Consider the following 21,488-nt stretch of genomic DNA (forward strand, 5'->3'; position numbering starts at 1 on the left):
TACATTGAATATCTTCCTACTCCTTTCTTTGTGGAGACCTTAGACAAGAGCCATGACCTAGGAAATTTTCCTCCTGACATGTAATGAAGCATATAACTAGTCAAAGATTATGACAAAAAGGAATCAGCTCCCTCTTTTAGATGGGCAAACTCATCTAGTTAGAGCATGTTCTGGATTCTTTAAGTGGGTCCAGAAGTGAAGGAGGCTATTTAATGGAAAGGTAGTGAATACAAAGACCCAGTCTCTTTGGATCAGAAGCAGATTGTTATTGTTCAAAAATAGTTCTTTTAACTCTGGAATAGCTATGGATTTGTCTATTGACCTGGTGGGTGAGGAGTTTAGGGAACTTTGTCTACCACTCTAGAATCAAAGGAATTTTCCAAGCATGCTTTGCCAGCTTTTTCCACTGAAATTCTTCTGTGATGTCTCATTGAAACACCCCAGATTCCCTAAAGCTAAATCAGTTGAGCACCAGAATAAAAAGACTTCAAGAAGATCCCCAGAAATTAATCAATCAATCAGCATTTATTAAGTACTTACTATGTATCAGGGACTGAGCTAAGTGCAAGGGACACAAAGACAAAGATGAAATAGTCCTTACAAGCAGAGTTTATATTCCATCAGCAATGGATTATCATCTGAGGAGTGAACTAGCTATATAAGAAAGATTCACCATCAAAAGGTGAACCATCAAAAGTTGAAATATTTGTAATCACAGAAAGGGTGCTAAAATCTATATCTTAGAAATCTTAGAGTGAGGTGGGAGCTATCTACACTCATTGAATCAGATAACTGTACTGAAAATAACTGTACTGAATAAGCCTAAACCTGCTAGAGAGAAAGGTTCTTTTGGAAATCATTTGATAGATGGAGGAAAATGTAAAAATAGGCAAATGAGATGATCTGAACATAAGAGGAAATATGTATATATTACACCTAGAAAACTTTTTTGTCTTGGATGTAAATGTGGGAAATGGCAATATTTAACAACATTCTAGAAAAAAGAAAGAAGAACAAAAGTCAAGGCAAAAGTCCAAGTTGTAAACCCAAGATAGGATAGTAAAGAAACAGGAGAGAATGTACCAAGTCTAATTATGAAAATAGGAAAGATTCAGAGAAAGATTATGAGCTAATCATGTTTATTTTTATGTGGCCATTCAAGATTCAGATACACTGGCCTGAGTGACAGCTAAGAATAAAGTATCTGACAGATCCAGAAGCTAAGAGTGAAAAGCAATTAAGAGTTATCCCTCAGAAGGTAAGAACTAAGTAAAAGACCAAAACATGGAAGGAGAAAAATAGGACAGTGAACAGAAAGTATGCAACTAAACTCATGAATTATAAAACAACTCTTCTTAAAAGCAGACACTATCAACTAATATCATGAAACACCATCACATTGAATCACATTTTTCTGCTAAACAATTCTCCAATTATTTGGTCATAATTGAAGAGAGGTGTAGGGTACCAGCTGCTACCTGTCCTTAACTATCTTATAAACCAAGGTTCATAATATACAAGACTGTTAAGGTTTTTCTGCTTAATAATTTTATTGGTCTCATATCACCCAATTATATTTAACACTGAAGTATTAAAGTATAGGATCATCCAATATGATATTTAAGACAGATTGTATACCATTGACCCCATTTAATAATCTACCCTCATTTTATTTATACAAAAATTCTTCAATACTAATGGCAGAAGTGCCTAATCTATCAAGGCACAGAAATTAACCTAAGGAGAATCTGGAAGGAAATGTGAAACAGCTGCAAAGATTAGATAGATTAGCCTATATTTGAAGTCATATACAAATGTTATGGTGGCCAAGACATCTCTGAGACTCAGTCTACCCCTAATTCAAGGCTTTATAGGAATCTCCAAGTTAAGACCACTTACAGTAAAGATTTCAAAATTTTATTTTCTTCTTTTAAGAAAATAGCATTTGTGGACTTCCGGCCAAGATGGCGGAGAGGAAATACACTTCTGTGTAATCTCCGTGTTTTTCTCTCACTATTCATTTCATTTCATGCCTCTGAATTAATGCTCGACTGAAAAAAAACCATACAATTACTTACCAAGAGAAACCATCCTTGAGACTCGTCAAGAAAGGTCTGTTTTTGCGCGAGGGCGGGGACGGTATTTGGAAGCAGTCTGCGGGCAGCAGCGGCAACCAAAGCACAGATAGCAGCTCAGAACCGGGTGGAGCGGAGAGGGGGTAGGACGCGATCGCAGCCGTCTCTGCGGTGAGAGCTTTGCTATAGGAGCAAGTCAGCAGCCCAGCAGAGAAGCTAAAAACACCGGGGGTGAAGAATACAATCCCAAACAGCTGGAGTTTCTCGGGACCTGGCCACCCCTCCCCCACAGTGTCTTAGCCCGCTCGGATCTCAGAGCGCTCGGATCTCAGTGCGCAGGCGCCATAGCACAGTAGGACCTGTGCCTCACGAATACCCTGCCCCTCCCCCAAAGAAAGCAGCCTCCATTCAAGGGGTTTTTTTTCCTTCTGTTTCTTTGATAGTTTGTCTTTGATAAATAGACAGAATGAGCAAGAAACTGAAAAAGAATTTAACCCTGGACAGCTTTCATACAGATAAAGAGCAGACTCCAAACCCTGAGGAGACTAAAAACAAACAGTCCCCAGGTGAATCCCCGAAGGAAGAGACCTTATGTCCCTCAGCACAGATGAATCTCATGGAGGAAATTAAAAAGGCTCTCACAAGGGAGCTAGAAGAAAAACGGGAAAAGGAGAGGGAGGCTCTGAAAAAGGAGAGGGAGGCTTGGCAAAAGAGCCTGGAGAAGTCAGTTAAAGAGAGAGTGGATAAAGAAACCAAATCCTTGAAAAATAGGATTAGTGAACTGGAAACAGAAAACAGCTCTCTAAAAAACAAAATTGGCGAAATGGAAAAAAATTCCACAGAACAAAAGAACTCAATTGGACAATTAGAAAAAGATCTTAAAAAAGTGAGTGAAGAAAATACCTCACTGAAAATCAGGGTCGAACAATTGGAATTGAATGACTCGAGGAGACAAGAAGAATCAGTCAAGCAAATCCAAAAAAATCAAACAATGGAAAAGGATGTGAAATACCTTCTGGGGAAGACAACAGACCTGGAAAACAGATCCAGGAGAGACAACCTGAGAATCATCGGACTTCCAGAAAAGTATGATGAAAAAAAAAGCCTGAACACTATCTTCCAGGAAATTATCAAAGAGAACTGCCCAGAAGTCATAGAAACAGAAGGTAAAATAGACATTGAAAGAATTCATCGATCCCCTACTGAAAGGGATCCTAAAATCAAAACACCAAGGAATATAGTGGCCAAATGCCAGAACCCTCAGGCAAAGGAAAAAATACTGCAAGCGGCTAGAAAAACCCAATTCAAGTATCAAGGAGCCACAATAAGGATCACCCAGGATCTGGCAGCATCCACATTAAAGGATCGAAGGGCCTGGAATATGATATTCCGAAAGGCTAAGGAACTTGGTATGCAACCAAAAATAACTTACCCAGCGAGATTGAGCATCTTTTTCCAGGGAAGAAGATGGACATTCAACGAAATAAGCGAATTTCATCTATTTCTGATGAAAAAGCCAGAACTTAACAAAAAATTTGATCTACAAGCACAGAACTCAAGAGAAATCTAAAAAGGTAAAGATTAATCTTGGGAACTATATTTCGGCTGTAAAGATGTATAAAGAATACATGTATACCTTGTTCTAGAAACTAGTTGTGGAAAGGACATTGTACTAGAAAAAAGGGAAAGTGGGGGTACTACATTTCATGAAGAGGCAAAGAAAACCTAGTAAATCTGAGAGAAAGAATGGAGAGGAATGAAAATAGTGAGTATTTTACTGCTTTCAGAATTGGCAGTAAGAGAAGAATTTTAGACATATTCAATCTATGGTGAAACTTCTCCCACCTCATTGAAAAGTGAGAAGGGAAAAGTGAAAAAGGAAGGAATAAGCTAAGTGGAAGGGAATACGGTAACTGGGAGGGAAAGGGGTAAGTTGGGGGGGGAACTCTAAGGGGGGGAGGGATACTGAAAAAGGGAGGGCTGTGAGAAGCAAGGGGAGCTCACAAGCTTAATACTGGGAAGGGGGGTAAGGGAGGGGGTAAGGGAGTAAGAAGGGAGAAAAGCATAAACCGGGGTTAACAAGATGGCAAGTAATACAGAATTGGTCATTTTAACCATAAATGTGAACGGGGTAAACTCCTCTATAAAGAGGAAGCAGTTAGCAGAATGGATTAAAAGCCAGAATCCTACAATATGTTGTATACAGGAAACACACCTGAAGCGGGGTGATACATGCAGGTTAAAGGTAAAAGGTTGGAGCAAAATCTACTATGCTTCAGGTGAAGCCAAAAAAGCAGGGGTAGCCATCCTGATCTCAGATCAAGCTAAAGCAAAAATTGATCTAATCAAAAGAGATAAGGAAGGGCACTATATCTTGCTAAAGGGTAGAATGAATAATGAAGAAGTATCTATATTAAATATATATGCACCAAGTAGTGTAGCATCTAAATTCCTAAAAGAGAAATTAAGAGAGCTGCAAGAAGAAATAGACAGTAAAACTATAATAGTGGGAGATCTCAACCTTGCACTCTCAGAATTAGATAAATCAAACCACAAAATAAATAAGAAAGAAGTCAAAGAGATAAATAGAATACTAGAAAAATTAGATATGATAGATCTCTGGAGAAAATGTAATGGGGACAGAAAGGAGTACACCTTCTTTTCAGCAGTTCATGGAACTTATACAAAAATTGATCATATATTAGGACATAAAAACCTCAAACTCAAATGCAGTAAGGCAGAAATAGTGAATGCATCCTTTTCAGACCATGATGCATTGAAAATTACATTCAATAAAAAGCCACAGGAAAGTAGACCAAAAAATAATTGGAAACTAAATAATCTCATACTAAAGAATGATTGGGTGAAACAGCAAATTATAGACATAATTAATAACTTCATCCAAGAAAATGATAATAATGAGACATCATACCAAAATGTATGGGATGCAGCCAAAGCGGTAATAAGGGGAAATCTCATATCTCTAGAGGCCTATTTGTATAAAATAGAGAAAGAGAAGGTCAATGAATTGGGCTTGCAACTAAAAATGCTAGAAAAGGAACAAATTAAAAACCCCCAATCAAACACTAAACTTGAAATTCAAAAAATAAAAGGAGAGATCAATAAAATTGAAAGTAAAAAAACTATTGAATTGATTAATAAAACTAAGAGTTGGTTCTATGAAAAAACCAACAAAATAGACAAACCCTTAGTAAATCTGATTAAAAAAAGGAAAGAGGAAAATCAAATTGTTAGTCTTAAAAATGAAAAGGGAGAACTCACCACTAACGAAGAGGAAATTAGAGCAATAATTAGGAGTTACTTTGCCCAACTTTACGCCAATAAATTCGACAACTTAAATGAAATAGAAGAATACCTCCAAAAATATAGCTTACCTAAACTAACAGAGGAAGAAGTAAATATCCTAAACACTCCTATCTCAGAAAAAGAAATAGAACAAACTATCAATCAACTCCCTAAGAAAAAAACCCCAGGACCAGATGGATTTACATCTGAATTCTATCAAACATTTAAAGATCAATTAACTCCAATGCTAAATAAACTATTTGAAGAAGTAGGGATTGAAGGAGTCCTACCAAACTCCTTTTATGACACAGATATGGTACTGATACCTAAACCAGGTAGGCTGAAAACAGAGAAAGAAAATTATAGACCAATCTCCCTAATGAATATTGATGCTAAAATCTTAAATAAAATATTAGCAAAAAGATTACAGAAAATCATCCCCAGGATAATACACTATGACCAAGTAGGATTTATACCAGGAATGCAGGGCTGGTTCAATATTAGGAAAACTATTAACATAATTGACTATATCAACAACCAACCAAACAAAAACCATATGATCATTTCAATAGATGCAGAAAAAGCATTTGATAAAATCCAACAGCCATTCCTAATAAAAACACTTGAGAGCATAGGAATAAAAGGACTTTTCCTTAAAATAGTTAGGAGCATATATTTTAAACCTTCAGTAAGCATCATATGCAATGGGGAAAAACTGGAACCTTTCCCGGTAAGATCTGGAGTGAAGCAAGGTTGCCCACTATCACCATTATTATTCAATATTGTATTAGAAACACTGGCCTCTGCAATAAGAGTCGAGAAAGAGATTAAAGGAATTAGAGTAGGCAATGAGGAAACCAAACTATCACTCTTTGCAGATGATATGATGGTATACCTAGAAAACCCCAGAGATTCTACTAAAAAGCTATTAGAAATAATTCATAATTTTAGCAAAGTAGCAGGATACAAAATAAATCCCCATAAATCCTCAGCATTCTTATACACCACCAACAAAATCCAAGAGCAAGAGATACAAAGAGAAATTCCATTCAAAATAACTGTTGATAGCATAAAATATTTGGGAATCTACCTACCAAAGGAAAGTCAGGAATTATATGAGCAAAATTACAAAAAAGTTTTCACACAAATAAAGTCAGACTTAAATAATTGGAAAAATATTAAGTGCTCTTGGATAGGCCGAGCAAATATAATAAAGATGACAATACTCCCTAAACTAATCTATTTATTTAGTGCTATACCAATCAGACTTCCAAGAAAATATTTTAATGATTTAGAAAAAATAACAACAAAATTCATATGGAACAATAAAAAGTCGAGAATCTCAAGGGAATTAATGAAAAAAAAATCAAATGAAGGTGGTCTAGCTGTACCTGATCTAAAATTATATTATAAAGCAGCAGTCACCAAAACCATCTGGTATTGGCTTAGAAATAGATTAGTTGATCAGTGGAAAAGGTTAGGTTCACAAGACAGAATAATCAACTATAGCAATCTAGTGTTTGACAAACCCAAAGATTCTAAATTTTGGGATAAGATTTCATTATTTGATAAAAACTGATGGGATAACTGGAAATTAGTATGGCAGAAATTAGGCAAGGACCCACACTTAACACCACATACCAAGATAAGATCAAAATGGGTCCATGACCTAGGCATAAAGAACGAGATTATAAATAAATTAGAGGAACATAGGATAGTTTATCTCTCAGACTTGTGGAGGAGAAAGAAATTTGTGACCAAAGATGAACTAGAGACCATTACCAATCACAAAATAGAAAATTTTGATTATATCAAATTAAAAAGCCTTTGTACAAACAGAACGAATGCAAACAAGATTAGTAGGGAAGTAACTAACTGGGAAAACATCTTTACAATTAAAGGTTCTGATAAAGGCCTCATTTCCAAAATATATAGAGAACTGACTCAAATTTATAAAAAATCAAGCCATTCTCCAATTGATAAATGGTCAAAGGATATGAACAGACAATTTTCAGATGAAGAAATTGAAACTATTACCACTCACATGAAAGAGTGTTCCAAATCACTATTGATCAGAGAAATGCAAATTAAGACAACTCTGAGATATCACTACACTCCTGTCAGATTGGCTAAGATGACAGGAAAAAACAATGATGAATGTTGGAGGAGATGCGGGAAAACGGGGACATTGATGCATTGTTGGTGGAGTTGTGAACGAATCCAGCCATTCTGGAGAGCGATCTGGAATTATGCCCAAAAAGTTATCAAACTGTGCATACCCTTTGATCCAACAGTGTTTCTATTGGGCTTATACCCCAAAGAGATACTAAAAAAGGGAAGGGGACCTGTATGTGCCAAAATGTTTGTAGCAGCCCTGTTTGTAGTGGCTAGAAACTGGAAAATGAATGGATGCCCATCAATTGGAGAATGGCTGGGTAAATTGTGGTATATGAATGTTATGGAATATTATTGCTCTGTAAGGAATGACCAGCAGGATGAATACAGAGACGCTTGGAGAGACCTACATGGACTGATGCTAAGTGAGATGAGCAGAACCAGGAGATCATTATACACTTCGACAACGATATTGTATGAGGATGTATTCTGATGGAAGTGGATTTCTCTGACAAAGAGACTTAACTGAGTTTCATTGGAGAAATGATGGACAGAAACAGCTACACCCAAAGAAGGAATACTGGGAAATGAATGTGAACTATTTGCATTTTTGATTTTCTTCCCGAGTTATTTTTACCTTCTGAATCCAATTCTCCCTGTGCAGCAAGAGAACTGTTTGGTTCTGCAAATATGTATTGTATCTAGGATATACTGCAACATGTTTAGCATATATAGGACTGCTTGCCATCCTGGGGGGGGGGGGAGGAGGGAGGGAGGGGGAAAAAACGAAACATAAGTGATTGCAAGGGATAATGTCGTGTAGAAATTATCCTGGCATGGATTCTGTCAATGCGAAGTTATTATTAAATAAAATAAAATTTATTATATAAAAAAAAAAAAAAAGAAAGAAAAAAAAAAAAAGAAAATAGCATTTGTGAAATATTGCTCCAAATGCAGAATTTAAAAAATATTTTGGGCAAAAATCATGTGGTATATTTTTAGAAAAACCATATCCATTAAACATGAGACTCACTTAATTCCTTCTTCAAATGATAATTTTCTTCTTGTTTTTCACTATTTTGTTTTCTCTTAAAAAGTAAATAAGGTATTAAAAAAAACCCAGAGTTCATCAATAAAACATTTAAAAAATAATCTATCAACTAATCTGGTTTTTAGCTGACAGATATCTAGCAACCATCCTGAGACTTAAAATCCCCTCCCATCAAAATTATTTCATACATCAATGACACATTTCTAATAAGTTTCCTTAATGTTTTATCTATTTCCTCCTTTTAGACAGGAAGACCATGAGTATATTACCACCCTAGTGATTTCACTATCTTCTTTCACAGATTTCCCACCAAGATGTCTCCAATATGCTTTTCTCTATCCAGTGTATCAATTTCTCTATAGAAGTCTATTTTCTGGCTTAAAACACAATGCAAACCCATTGCCAATTTTACTTTTTTTTTTCTATTAGATCCCTTTTGAATAAAGTATACTAGGGTGTCTTTTCAAAGCTCTGTGAACATTTTCTTTTTCTTCATCTGCTAATATTCAGTTAAGGATGCACTCTGATGTTTTCTATGCTTCAAAAGAATATCCATAAAATAATTTAACCCTACAACATTTATTAAGCACTGCCTATGTGCAAAAGCACCATGCTAGGCACTTTGGCTACAATGATGAAATAAGATCCATGTATACACATAACTAAAAAAAATTAGAATTTTATAAGTGGATAGGAGAGGTCACAGAGAGTGACAGAAGAGATTTGAGAAGGGAGAGATCACTTTCAATATGGGAAATTAAAGAAGGCTTAATAGAGAAGGTGGCACCTGAGCTGGGCCTTAAGAGAGTATTTCAAAAAGGAAGAGGTGTGGTTGGAGTCTCTTCAACATGTGGGGGATGGTGTACATAAAGATGAAGAGGTGGAAAAGGGAAAGATAAGACTAGTGAACAGCAAACAGGGCAGTTTGACTAGAACACGGTGTTTATGGTGATTTATGGTATGGTAAAGAATTGTCTTAGTTGAAGCCACTTTGTGAAAGGTTCAAATGATGGGAAAAGAGGTTGGTTCTTAGTGGATGGACAAAGGGAAGAATTGAAGGGTTTTAAATAGGACAGTAGTGTAACAAGACAATTCATTAGGTAGATTGTTTCAGCAATAATGTGAAAGATTGATTGAAATAAGGTGAAACTGGAAGTAGGAAGACTAGAAAGGAAGCTATTGTGATAGTCCAGTAGAGAGAATGGAATGGGGAGAGAGCCAGATTTAAATGGGCATAGAAATTAGGGGGACAGATTGCAAGAGTTATAGAAATGTGTAGTAAGGGAGAGGGGAAAGTTAAATATTATTCTTAAGTTTTGAGGTTGGATAGCTAGTAAAATGATTTGCCATTAAAAAAAATGAAAGCATTTAAGTGAAGAGAGGAAGGTTTGGGAAGGAAAATGACAAGTTCAATTTTGGACATGGGGTAAGATGCTGGTAGGGAATCCAGGTTGTGTTACCTCTAGCAAAGATCTGGAAATTGTGACATGAGCTCAAGACTGGATACCAGAGATTCCTCAAGGGGAAAACAATATCATTTTGTCTTTCTATCACCATCAGTTATAGAGTGTCTTGCGCAGAGTACATGCTTCATAAATGTATTCTGGGTTGAATTGTATTGGGGTAAATGTGGACATTATAGGTCCAGAGCCATGATGGAATACATATATTTGGTGAATAAGAGAAAGAATAGTCAGTGAAACTAGTAGAAAAGGAACATTAAAAATACTAGATCAAATATTGAAAAAGTAAAAAATCGCAGAAACTGAGGGAGGTGAGAATAGTAAAGAGCATAAGCTATTACATAGCGTCAAATGTTGCAGAAAGATCAAGATAAAGAATGACAACAATTCAGTCAGTTAGTCCATAAACATTTATTAAATATCCCAATCACAATAATATCCCATCACAATCATTAAATATATCAATCATAATAATATTGCATCACAATCATATATCACATCTTGTTCAGCCATTCTCCAATGCTTGGAAATCTCCTCAATTTCCAATTCTTAATCTACACAAAAAAGCTTTTTATAAATACTTTTTGCATGACTAGGTTCTCTTCTCTTTTATTTTATCTCTTGTATATGCCCTCTACTGGTATTGGTAGGGTTCAAAGGGTATGCACAGCTTTATAGCTTTTTGCTATACTTCCAAATTGTTCTCCAGAATAATTTGATCAATTCATGACTACCAGCAGAACATTTTGTGTCCCAATTTTCCTGTAACCTCTCCAACATTTATCATTTTCATTTGTCATATTCTCTAATCTGATAAATAGGTATGGAGTAGGTATGGAGTTGTTCATTTTTCCATATGACTGTGGATAGTTTTGATTACTTCTTCTGAAAGATGTCTACTCATATCCTTTGACCATTTAACATTTAGGGAATTATATATTCTTATAAACTTGACTCAGTTCTCTAAATAGTTGAGAAATGAGACCTTTATCATAAATACTTGCTACATGAAAAAATTCCTCAGTTTTTTTTGTTTTCCTTCTAATTTTAGCTGCATTAGGATATTTTTACAAAAACATTTTTAATTTTTATGATCAAAATTACCCATTTTAAATTGGGAAAACATTTTTACAGTCAAAGGTTCTGATAAAGGTGTCATTTCAAAATATATAGAGAATTTACTCTAATTTATAAGAAATCAATCCATTCTCCAGTTGATAAATGGTCAAAGGATATGAACAGACAATTCTCAGATGAAGAAATTGAAACTATTTCTAGCCATATGAAAAGATGCTCCAAGTCATTATTAATCAGAGAAATGCAAATTAAGACAACTCTGAGATACCACTATACATCTGTCAGATTGGCTAGAATGACAGGAGAAAATAATGTGGAATGTTGGAGGGGATGTGGGAAAACTGGGATATTGATACATTGTTGGTGGCATTGTGAATACATCCAGCCATTCTGGAGAGTGATTTGGAACTATACTCAAAAAGTTATCAAACTGCATATCCTTTGATCCAGCAGAGTTACTACCAGGCTTATATCCCAAAGAGATCTTAAAGAAGGGAAAGGGACCTGTATTGCAAGAATGTCACAGCCCTCTTTGTAATGGTCAGAAACTGGAAACTGAGTGGATGCCCATCAATTGGAGAATGGCTGAATAAATTGTGGTAGATGAATGTTATGGAATATTATTGTTCTGTAAAAAATGACCCACAAGATGATTTCAGACAGGTCTAGAGAGACTTACATGAACTGAAATGAGCAGGACCAGGAAATCATTATATAATTCAACATCAACACTACATGATGATCAATTCTAATGGATGTGGACCTCTTCAACAATGTGACGAAACAAATCAGTTCCAGAGCAGTAATCAATTGAACCAGCTACACCCAGAGAAAGAACTCTGGGAAATGAATATGAACAACTACATAGAATTCCCAAACCCTCAATTTTTGTCCACCTGCATTTTTGATTTCCTTCACAGGTTAATTGTACACTATTTCAAAGTCTGATTCTTTTTGTACAACAAAATAATTGTATGGACATGTATACATATATTGTATTTAACATATACTTTAACATATTTAACATGCATTGGTCAACCTGCCATTGTGGGGGAGGGGGGAGGGAGAAGAAAGGGAAAAATTGGAACAAAAGGTTTTGCAATTGTCAATGCTGAAAAATTACCATGCATATATCTTGTAAATGAAAAGCTATAATAATAAAAAAAATTACCGATTTTACATTTCATAATGCTCTCATTTGATCTCACCTTCTTCCCTTATTCATAGATCTGACAGGCAAACTATTTAATAATCTCCTAATGTGCCTATAGTATTACTCTTTAGTGTGAATTATATACACATTTGGAGTTATATTGCTTTATGATGTGAGATATTATTTATATCTAGTTTCTGCCATTCTGTTTTCCAGTTTTCCCAGAAGATTTTGTCAAACAATGAATTTTTATTCCAAAAGTTTAGGTCTTCCATTTATCATATACTAAATTATTATCATTGTTAAGTATATTATGTTATATATTTAATCTATTCTACTGATGCACCACTTTATTTCTTAATCAGTATCACATTGTTTCGATAATTACCATTCTATAACATAGCTTAAGATTTGGTAGAGCTAAAGTATCTTTCTTCACATTTTTTCTGATTCACTTGATAATCTTGACCTTTTGTTCTTCCAGATAACTTTCTCTTCTTTCTGTCTTATATTTTTTCCCTATTGTTTTTGAAGATACCATCATCCTTCTAGTCACATAGGCTCAAAATCTAAGTGGCATCCTCAACTCCTCTCTCTCTCTCATATCAAATCTGCTGCCAAGACCTGTCAATTTTATTTTCATAACATTTCTGTTGTATACTCCCTTCTCTTCTCTGAGACTGACATTTCCTTGGGGAAGGTCCTCATTATCTCATATATGGATAATTACAATAGCCTAACTGGTTGTTCTGTCTAACACAAGCCTCTTTCCTACTCTAGCACATCCTCCACTCAAGTTGTTAAAGTGATCTTCCTAAAAAATAGCTCTATTTTTGTCATTCAAAACCCTTCATAGACTCCTCCATCCACTGCTATTTTATTCTTCAATAACCTTACTTTCACTCCCATTTACATGGATCATCCTGTTGGAGTTCTTGTTCTTCTCAAAACACAGCCAGGTGATAAAAGTTCAGATCTTTTATTATCTCCAATATAGTCTGGTTAGCTTAGAGGCCTATCTCTCTGCTTGGTTCCAAGAGCTCTTGCCGTTTTGTCCTTTACTTCTGCCTCTGCTTTCTTCAGCCTCCAGAGCCAGCACCAAGTTGAATCTGTCTTGCCTCGGAGAGAGGGCTTCTGGTGTTATTCTGCTGAAATCTCTCAAAATTCTCTGTGTCTGCACCAGAGTGCTCCTCTCCAATCCAGCTTTGAACTCTCTTCTGCCACCAGCCAGCCAAGTGGAAAATATTCTCCAATAGATCTCTCTTCACTGGCCTTATATCTGACTCTTCTGAGAGAATGGGATTATGGGTTTTCTCCCATAGTGCTCTCTGGCCCTAAGAAGGCCCTAAGAGGGAGGTGGGAATTCACAAAGTTACAAAGTTTACTTTATGAATCTGGCAAACTTGTGAACTCCGATGAGTAAAGGTATAAACACAAGCATTGTACTAATTAGTTCTACTTAGTACCTTGTTTCAGGTTCTGCCCAAAACTTCTTGTAAGATCAGATCAACTCTAATTAGTTAGCAGTTTGTAAAGATTCCAACATCATCCCACTAATTCAGTGATACTAGTTTCCTTGCTGTTGGTGAAGCAGAATATTACATCCCCTAACTCTGGTCATTTTCACTAGATGTCCCTCAAACCTAAATTAACACTTTCTCAAGTCTGCCTTCTGGCTTCTCTGGTTTCCTTTAAGTAGCAAATAAAATTTTACCTACTTAGGATGCCTGTCCTCATTAATTACAGTGTCTTACTTCTGTTGATTATCTCTAATTTATCCTGTATATAACTCTTTTATACATAGTAATTTTACTCTATTCCTTTTAAATATCTACCAGTATGCATGAATGGATGAATGAATAACTGAATGAATGAATGCATTTTTTAAAATTTAATAATTAGTGTATGCTTGATACTGTATGAAGTTAAAGTCATAAATATGAAAAATAAGATAAATGAGTTTATATTTTAATAACTATAGATAAAATCCAATGGGTATGATAGCCAGGGGAATGATTTATATTAAGGAAGTTACAGGGATGATTAGTAAGTTTATAAGGCAATTGCTTGACAATTTTATTGTCAGAATAATTTTATTCCAATTCTAGAGACAAAGGGGGGAAAGAGAAAATAGGAAAAAAGTATCATGACATTAAGATGGCTATGGAACAGTTTGGGGGATCTTATTCAGACTAGATTTGGCATTTTAAAAAAGGAGAGTGAAGGGATAATAACAAAATTTGGTTTTAAGATGTAGTCAAAGGTTTGGGATCTCAAAATTTCCTCCACAAAAAAAGACAGAACATCACCTTGAAGCAGCAGAAATAAACACAAAGTAAAGCAGTTGTCCTTCTAAGACAATTTGAGAAGTTCCCACTGAAGAACCTACCTCCAGGGGCAGACAACTTTTGGGATGTGCAAACACCTCTTTTGGGATGCTGACTTCAGCATCATCAAGCAATAAGTTCCGGGGGCAGCTGGTTCTGATAGACAAGAAGAAAATTGAAGAACTTTCCACTCTCAAGGCACATCAATCACAGCAGTGCTGACCAGATGAGTACAGGCTATGGCTATGGGATGAAGGAGCTAGTTCACAATTGGTAAGTGCAATTGTGAGGGTCAGGGGACCTTGTTGGCATTGGATACTGCAGGAGAGCAGAATTCCTGGTTTCATTTCTGGTATAGAGAGGACACTTGTAGTTTGCAGCTTTCAGAGAGAAAGCAGGAAACAAGATAATTTGCAGGACAGAGGGGGGAAAGAGAAATATCTGTGATTTAAGATTGGAAAAAAAAGATCCCAAGGTTGGATCCAGAAGCAGACATTAGAAAATAACAGAAAAAAAGGACCTGAGGATTGGGGCATCATTCCCCATATGTTGGGACTACAATTGGAGTACATTAATAACAGCTACAAAAGCACAATAAAACAATAAATAAGTAAATAAAAATGAGTTAGCAAAGGAGAAAGAACCCAAACATAGATAGTTACTATGATTACTAAAGGGATAGAGGAGATCTGGATTCATATTCAAAGGAAGGTAATGGAACTAAAAATAACTACTTCATTTTCAATGAGAAATGTCAAATGGTCCCAAGCACACACAAAAAAAGGTTCTTGGAAAAACTTATAAAGATTTTAAAAATCAAATAAGAAATATTGAGAAAAAATTAGAAGAAAAAAGAGAAATCTAAGTTTATGAAAAGAAAGTCAACCAACTGAGAATAAAGAATCAAAAACTTAAGAAAATAAGTCCTTGAAAACTAGATTTGAGCACGAAAAAATTAATGGCTTTCTAAGACAGCAAGAAATGAAAAAAATCAAAAGAGTGAAAAATAAAAGAGAGTAAAACATCTCAAAAGAAAAAGAATCTAAAGAAGAGATGGAGAAATAATATAGAATAGTCAGAGTATCTGAAAAATATGATTAAAACAAAAAGAATCTTGATACAATATTACAAGAAATTATCAAGGAAAGTTGCCCTGAAGTTCTAGAATAAGAAGGCAAAATAGAAATAGAAAAAATCCATTAATCACCCCTTGAAAGAAATTCCAGAAGGAAAACTTACAAGAATACCATAGCCAACTTTCAAAGTTTCCATGTTAAAAAGAAAATAGTGAAAGCAAAAAGAAAAAAAAATTATCACTGAGCTACAGTAAGGATTATGAAAGACTTAGCAACTACTACATTGAAGATTTTAGAATACTATATTCCAAAGAGCAAATAAGTTGGGGTTATGACCAATAGTCACTTATCCAGCAAATTTAAGTATAATCCTGAATGTAATTTTAAAAAAATAAACATTTAGCAAATTTAAAGACTTTCAGTTTTTTGTGACAAAAACTCTAGATTTAGGGGAAATTTGACATATAATATCCAGGAGAGGATAAAGAAGGGAGTCCTAGAGAGGTGAGTAGTTTGAAGAATAGGAGAGAAAATAGAAGTAAAGCAGAGGAGTGAGGAAGGATAGAATGAGAAGGATAGTAAAGGAAAATAAAAAGAAAGAAAATGCACAACCAATAATTATAGCTTAGAATGTAAATTTGTTGGAATACATAGGAGAGCTGCTGAAATACATGGAAGCCATCTAACAATGGTTGCTGGAGAGCCAACCTAGAATGGATCTTCTTTTGTGAGAGGATGATACAAAGAGACAATTGTTCTCTGACCTCTCTGATTGAGAGGCTCTTGCATTGTCTGACCTCTCTACTCTTCCCTCTGCCTCCAATTTATCTCATTTCTGGTCCCCAACACCTGTGTCAGCAAAGGCTGCCTTGCAAACCATTCCAATATTATGATCCACATCTGTGGAGGCTCTCGGGGAATTGACCTTAACATAAATGGAATAAATTTACCCATAAAACAGAAACAGCAGATTAATGTTAAATCCAGCCTAGCTTCCTGGAGGCCTCAGGATCAGCCAGATTCAGGATAAGTAAAAGTCCTTGGTCTTTAGGGGGAGAAGCAGACAAACTGCTAGGAATTTAGCCAAAGATCTATTCTCAATTCTGGAGTCCAGAATCTCCATCTTTCTCCTCCTCATCCTGGTGCCAAGTGAGTCTGGCTTGTCTCACCCCACACTCTAATCCTAGCCTACGATTATCTGTGTACACCAAACATTGAGCCAGCACCTAACAGTGAGAAGGGCCATTTTTCTAAATATATGCTTAATAGAGTGATTGTCAAATAGGTAATTAACCTTAAGGACTTGGTTGTCTGATTCAAGTGCACCTTTTCATAGTTTCAGCCCTTTACAGATTAAAAATTTTGAATTCAACAATATGTTGCTTTCAGGAAACATTATAAAAATGAGAGATACACAAGAGAAGGAGTAGAATTTACTAAGGTAAAAAACCAAGAGGGATCATAATCATGACTTCAGATATAATTAAAGTTTAGATAGATTTAATTAAAATGAAAAGTAAATAAATTATTCTGCATCAGTAATATTATTCAGTATTGTTTTAGACCATTTAAAATACTTGGATAGTATAAAATATCCAAGGGTATATCTGTCAAAAAAGACAGAGAAATTATATGAAAATAATCACAAAATATTTTATACCAATAAGCTCAGACATAAATACTTGAAATAATATTTATTGTTCATGGGTAAGTAAAACCAATATGCCTTTTTAAATGACAATTTCACCTAACTAATCTAATTCAATGTCATCTCAATTAAATTACAAAAAAATTACTAAGTTACCAAAAAAAATTAACAAAGCTCATTTGGAAGAACAAAAGGTCAGGAATTAAAAAAAAAAAAGATGTAAAGGAAATAGATTCAGCAGTATCTGACCTTAAGCTATATTATGATGTGAGAGCATTATTGAAGTATAAAAATAATAATTTTAATTATTTCAAATTAAGTTTTTTGTATAAATAAAACCTATGTAGACAGGAATAGAAGGAATACAGAAAATCAGGGGGAAAAACTTTTATAAACAATCTCATCATAAACAATCAGGATGTGATTGAGCTAGTATATTACTGTAATGTAGAAAATAATGAGCTAATTCATTTAGAAAAACATGGAAAGAACTCTGAGACACTACTACATACCTTACAAATCGGCTAATATGAAAATAAACAATAATGATGAATTTTGGAGAGGATGTGGGAAAACTGGGACACTAATACATTGTTGGTGGAACAGATCTAGCCATTCTGGAGAGCAATTTGGAACTATGCTCAAAAAGTTATCAAACTCTATATCCTCTTTGATCCAGCAGAGTTTCTATTGGGCTTATATCTCAAAGAGATCTTAAAGGAAGGAAAGTGACCCACATGTGCAAAAATGTTTGTAGCAACCCTTTTGTAGTGGCAAGAAACTGGAAGCTGAGTGGATGCCCAACAATTGGAAAATGGCTGAATAAGGTATGATATATGAATGTTATGGAATATTATTGTTCTATAATAAATGATCAGGGGGATGATTTTAGAAAGGCCTGGAGAGACTTACATGAACTGATGCTAAGTGAAATGAGCAGAACCAGGAGATCATTGTACATGACAACATCAATATTATACAATCATCAATTCTGATAGACGTGACTCTTTCCAATAATGAGATGATTGATGCCAGTTCCAATGATCTTGTGATGAAGAGAACCATCTACATCCAGAGAGAGGGCTGTGGGAACTAAACATGGATCACAATATAACATTCTCACTTTTTGTTGTTGTTCGATTGCATTTTGTTTTCATACTCATTTTCTTTCCTTTTTGATGTGATTTTTCTTATGCAGCAAGAGAATTGTATAAATTTGCTTACACATATTGGATTTAACATATATTTTAACATGTATAACATATATTGAATTGCTTGCCATCTAGGGGAAGAGGTGAGAGGAAGGAGGGAAAATCTAAAACACAAGTCTATGAAAGAGTCAATGCTGAAAAATTATCCATGCATATATTTTGAAAAAAAAAAGCTTTAAAAATAAAAAAATTCAGATAAAAAAGAAAAACATGGAAATACTTGGACTTATGAAGGAAGATGCTATCTACCTTCAGAGAAGCAGATGATAAGATAAATTAGCAGAGTATGATCTTACATAAGTGTGTGAGTGTACATACATATATATATGTGTGTGTGTGTGTGTGTGTGTGCATGGTTATAGATTTCTATGTGCATGCCTGAAATAAAAAGTACCCAGAAGAGAACAAAAGAAACCAACAAGGAAGCAAAGAAAATCTGAGCAGCTTTAAAAACAATGTGTAGTATTTAGGATATGGGTTTTCTTGAAATGGCATTTTATTGTTTATATTGAATCCTTCCTTATGAACCTCTATGTATATGAAACATTTTTACTTTTCTCATTTTGTATTAAAGTTTAATATAAAATAATTAACAACAATAAAAAAAGAATAGAGGAAATATGAGCATATCTATGGACACAAGAGAAAGAACCACTGGAGAAAGGGGAGATAGAACTTATAAGAGGAAAAGGCATAGGAGGAGATTCCAGGAAAGGTAAAGACTTCTCCCAGCCTCCATCTAAAGATAAAGGAAAGAAAAGCTTACATAACTCAAAAAAAAAGATACTAGATTAAATTAACAATGAAGATTTTTATAATTTTGTTTTCCATGTTATAAATTGAATTTTTTATTGAAATGAAAATTTTAATTTTAAAATTTTTTGAATTTTTAAAAATGGATTAAGTGCGTATTGAGTCCTTTTGATGTTGAAGAAAGCTTGTTTGTAGGGGGAAATGAAAAGGATAAAAAAATCAGTGAAAAACTGCATGACAAAAATAAATTCTTCAGAAGAAACTTAATGTAATGGCAAGTGATTCCATTTAATTGGATGACTCAGGATATGGGAGTGGGGGAACAGGAAGGAAAGCAACTGTGAAACAACATAGTACTTGTGCAGCAAAATTAGGCTTAAGGTTTCAAAAATAAGTCTCAGATTAAGCAATAAATAGATCTGAACAGCCAAAAATGAGTTGTCATAACTATAAATCCAAGAAGAGTCAATAGATTTCATTTGTAGACAGCTTATTGGGGGTATTTATCGCTATCGTACCTTAAAGTACTATTGAATTCATCAGCCTTTTGAAAGAAACAAGTTATTCATCCAAATTTCTAACATTATTATTTCAAATGACCATCCAAGTCAACATATTAGAATACTGTTAAATTGTGTGTCAGTCTTGCAAAAGAATCTAAAAATCACAATTCACATAAGTAAAAAGGAGAGAACACAAGCATCCTGAATCCCTTGGGAACAGGAAATTGGTTTATTTGTTTTAAGCATTTGATGTGAATTAGAGAAATGAGCTTTCATTTAGGAAGAAGATAATGAATAATATGAGTTAAATTATATCATTTGACAAGAACCCCTTTTTTACAGGAACAATACCAGATTTAATCACCGGTCTTGGTTTCCAAGTGTCTCAGAAAAAGTCAGATGCAAGCTATGTCCCAGATAGCTTCATACACCTGTCGAGCAGTGGTCCCTAACTGTTTTGAACACATATTCGCTAATGCAATCATTTGATCACACTATTCGATATCTATATAATTACTTGTTTGTAAATTAAATACATTTTGTGTATCTGTGTAAATGTAACAAATACATAAAGTACTACTAAATTAGTCACCATGAAATTTACACAGAAATATATTTTCAAAGGAGGAAATAAATATGAAATAATATTAGATCCCAGAGTCAATAGAAAGAAAATTGGAGTGTACTGAGTAGGGAAGTAACATTGTCAGGCCTGAATTTTAGTGAAATCATTTTGACAGGTGTGTAGCAGATGAATTGGAGAGATAAGAAAGACTTGAAGCAGGGAGACCAAAATAAGAAGTTTTTGCAATAACTTAGGTGAAAGATGATGAGGGTGGTGGCTTGTTTAGGGGATAGGAAAAAAGGGAATGTATTCAAGAGTTATAAAGACAAATAAAACAGGATTTGGCAGCTGATTGAATGCTAAGAGGTAGGAGTCAAAAATGATACTGAAGTTGCAAATCTAGATAACTTCTCTAATACTGAACAGGGCCCTATGATAGGGCCCTGTTCAGTATTAGGGCCCTGTTCAGTATTAGAGAAGTTTAGAAAAGCAATGGGTTTCATGGGAAAATTCATGTAAATGAAATCTTCTATATAGATTATAACCTATCCAAGCCTGCTCATCCTATGGTATTCACTCTTTGCCACCACCACCCCCTAAAAAAGAGATAGGGTCAGTGCCTTATTCACCAGTCATGCCCAGAGGACCTAGCAGAGCCACAGGGTAATCTGAAGAAGGGTGTAGATATATTGGAAGACTGAGACTGCAGAAATCATTTAAGCATTTGATGTGAATTAGAGAAATGAGCTTTCATTTAGGAAGAAGATGATGAACAATATGAGTTAAATTATATCATTTGACAAGAACCCCTTTTTTACAGGGCTTCTATACAACAGCTGCTACAGTTGCACCATGATGGTTAGATTATAATTGCATCAAATAAATGTTTATTGAATTGAAATTGAATTGAACTGCCCAGAGGTATTCACTCCTGGTTCAGAAGAGTTTGGGAGCTTATAACAGAAAGTAGGAGAAAGAAATAAGGGAGATAAAGTTCTGCAATTAGTTATTTCTAGTAAAATGGAATATGAAATACACAGATACACACACACACACACACACACACACACACACACACACACACAAACACCCATGAATTGTAAAATTTTAAGGGCATGAATTGGGTTTTACTTTCCTTTTTTTTACTGGTGGTTGGGGAAGGATG

The sequence above is a fragment of the Antechinus flavipes genome, chromosome 3 (genome assembly GCF_016432865.1).
Source record: "Antechinus flavipes isolate AdamAnt ecotype Samford, QLD, Australia chromosome 3, AdamAnt_v2, whole genome shotgun sequence".
Lineage (NCBI taxonomy): Eukaryota > Metazoa > Chordata > Mammalia > Dasyuromorphia > Dasyuridae > Antechinus > Antechinus flavipes.